This window comes from Pinus tabuliformis, chromosome 8 (assembly GCF_031772625.1).
Source record: "Pinus tabuliformis cultivar Carrire ecotype Pingquan chromosome 8, CPIR1, whole genome shotgun sequence".
Lineage (NCBI taxonomy): Eukaryota > Viridiplantae > Streptophyta > Pinopsida > Pinales > Pinaceae > Pinus > Pinus tabuliformis.
In genome coordinates this window covers 287,980,518-287,984,012 of record NC_142294.1, presented here as the reverse complement: position 1 = coordinate 287,984,012, position 3,495 = coordinate 287,980,518, and the positions used below count along the sequence as shown (strand labels likewise).

The window sequence follows — 3,495 nt, the reverse complement described above, 5'->3', positions numbered from 1 at the left end:
AGTGTGAACACCTCTTCGCCACGGTTAAGTGGGGACCATTAATTTTCATCCATGTATACCAGGTACTTATGTGAGAGGCTCTTTTTTCAGCGTAATCTAAAGAGACAGAGGAGTTGCCCAAAAAGTTATAGAAATTTCAGTTATATTTAAAGAAAATTCAACAAGGATTTTTGTAAATCCAAGTTATAGTTGTTAAACTTCAAAATTTTAGGTATCCTAGACGTTTTTTATGGTGTTGAATCTATTTCCACCATCCAAAACAAGATTCAAACAGTCTCTACAAGATTTTTTGAAGTTTTTTCCCAGATTCCGGCCACTTTTGGCCGTCCAGACAATTCCTCTGCCTATACAAAGGTTGTCTATACAGGTTACAATTTTTTTGGGATTTTTTTTGTAAAATTTGATTTTTTTTAATTTTAAAAATGTTTAAATTATTTTTATGATAAAAATAAATTTATTATCCTAAAAACTTTAGAATACGCTTAACTATAATAACCCAAATTTACTAAAATTTCAACCAAATTTTGATCAAAATCTTATCAAAATTTCCACTATTTTCGGACGGATTGAAAATTTCTTATATTTCTTATACGAATCCCCATGGGAAAAAACAGGGGAATCAGAATTGTATGTAAACTGACCAATGAAAAGTGGGATGAGATAGGATAATGGAATTGCAGGTATTCAATCCAGGAAAATTTGTTGTTAGACGGCATTATTCTATTCCATAACTTTAAGCAGCCTTTCCCGTATTCTGTTTTTTTCGTACATGTAACGTGGAGGTGGTAACATTCGGACATCTGTGCCCGCCCATGGTTTCGGACGCAGGCAGTGTCCGGTCGGCACAACATGACAACCCAATCCCTGCATATACTCCCCCCGACATGCCCAATCGTTACAGACAGCCCGGGTTTTCTTCGTCCTTTTTCTCTACTTTTCTCTGTGATTGGTCTGTATACTTAGCGCAGGCAGCCTTGTGCATAAAGCAAGCGGAAGAGGAGACGTAACCAGCGGTGGGAAAATGTGAAATGACCGATTACGATTGCAGTCTCATCCACACGCCAAGCTTTATATCTTCGGCACATTTCATTCCGGAGGGCTGTCCGATTTAAAGCCAACAGCGCTGCGGCCAATATTGTTTCTTGTTCGCCGCCTCCACTGACAGGCTGCATTTTCTGAGGTTTATTGATTGATTGATTGATTGTGGTGGTCTCGAGATCGAATCTTGGGAAGTATGAGCGGTCACAGGAAGCTTCAGGAGCCGCTTCTGACCTCTGAGCACCACGAGCCACGGAACCCTTACCTGAATGTGACCAACACTTTCGACTCCAATTTGGTGGTCATCCTGGCGGCTCTGCTGTGCGCTCTTGTGTGCGCCGTAGGCTTGAATTCCATGTTCCGCTGCGCACTGCGCTGTAGCCGCCCGATGGCGTTGTTCGAGTCGTCTGACGAGGCCGCGATTCGGCTGGCCAACACGGGGCTTAAGAAGAAGGCCGTGAAGGCTCTGCCTACAGTTGTCTACAGCGCCGCCACCGCCGCCGCTCCGCCGCCTCCTCTCACCGACTGCCCCATCTGCCTCTCCGAGTTCGCCGAAGGGGAAAAGCTCAGAGTGCTGCCTACGTGTCATCATGGCTTCCACGTGGAGTGCATCGACACGTGGCTAGCTTCCCATTCGTCTTGTCCGACATGTAGACACTGCCTTCTCGACATCTCGCGCTCCAGTGAGACAGCCCCGCCCGCAGCAGTGGCCCCGGAATCGCTCGTGGTTTCTCGCGACCCTCTGCCGGCACCTTCAGCCGAGAACGGGACCGTCGACGGTAGCTCCACAAGCGAATCTTCAGCCGACGAGGGGACCGTGGGCGGTAGCTCCACAAGCGAATGTTAGCAGAAAAATCGCGTTGCACACAGAGAGGCCCACGGTTCCATTGGAAGCACTTTCTTGGACGGGAATCTCCAGCGTAGTAATTCATTCTGTCCGTCACTGTGACTAATTCACCGTACCCGTTAAATGCAGGGAAATATTCCAGTCAATGGCCTAGGTTCTAGGTTTAATTCGTACGGATTCGAGTGTAGTATGTCAAAGGTTCAATTCTCAAATCAAACCATACTGTACAGCATTTTTGGGGTTCCTTTGTGTCTACCATTTTTAATATGCGAAGGCTACAAAAGCATTGTACAGAAAATCTTTTTTCCAATGAAAAATCATTGTCTCTTGATTCATCTTAAGATTCAAAGATTCAAATCAGTTCAGTCTAACTGCTCTGTGTGGGTGAGTTTCTATTCAGAATTTTATTCAGAATTTTTTTTAGAATGGGGGCAAGTCATCTTTAGAAGCTATATATATAGTCCAGAGTCACAATATTCACATTATTTAAGGTATATATAGTCCAATAGTCATATTATTTTACATTATATACAGATGTGGATCAATTACATTATATATGTACAGAAGCTCAATAGTCCAATAGTCATATTATTTTACATTATATACAGACATTATATACAGATGTGGATCAATCACATTACATATGTACAGAAGCTCAATGAAACATATAAACTGCAGGGCAACACAAACATACAACCGGATTCGAACACGGGTGGGGAGCCGGAAAGTTCTCCGCCCCGACCAGGTGAGCTGTGCGCTCATTACATGATAATTTTTTGTTTATATTTTAGGGGTTAAAAATGTATTTTAATGTATAAGTAGATATTAATATTGGTAAAAGATGTTAAAACTTAAAATGTATGAAATAATGTAGAATTTATAATTGAAATTTGAACAAAATGCACACTAAATATATAATAAATTTAACCATATATATAATAAAAACATAGAAAATTGATATTATTCAAATTTTATGGACTGGTCTGATCAATGAAATATTAATTTCGATATGAAGTAAATTTGATGGACTAGTTTCAAGCAAATTTTATGCACTGGTTTGAATAGGCAACAATTATTTAAACCACAGCAAATTTTATGGACTGGTTTAAATAGGTAATAGCTATTCAAAATACAGGGTAAAAGTGCCAATCATCTCAAAATTCACATAACCTAACAAACAAAAAAATTAAACCCATTAATGAAATCTTTGATTAATAAAAAAACCCACCCAAATTAAGAAGTTATTTACTATACAAATAACTTATTCTTTACAATGTTATAGCTGATCATCAATTTTGACAACTATGCTTTATGATATGATTCTATTAGTATAATTTTTAGTCATTTTGAAATTGTGTAAAATAAATAAAATTGTTATTTTTATTTTTTACTTAATGTTTATTTTTATTTTACAATTTAAATGGGCTTAATAGTTAAGAGCATATGTTTTCTTTAAAAGCTCACAGGTTTAAAACCAAAAGAGAATAGAGCATATATGCATTCTTAAACTTGAACAATCAAATCACAAGTGGATCCCTTATCCTCAAAACAAGAGAGTTTCATAAATCAATTTAATGTCATAACTTTAAAAAAATTATTATTATTATTAT

The 3,495-nt window shown here is 38.5% G+C and overlaps 1 pseudogene; it reads left to right on the top strand.

Moving 5' to 3' along the window:
* The first annotated feature begins 674 nt into the window (after positions 1-674).
* On the top strand, positions 675-2,220 carry LOC149235256 (RING-H2 finger protein ATL72 pseudogene; annotated as a pseudogene).
* The last annotated feature ends 1,275 nt before the right edge of the window (positions 2,221-3,495 follow it).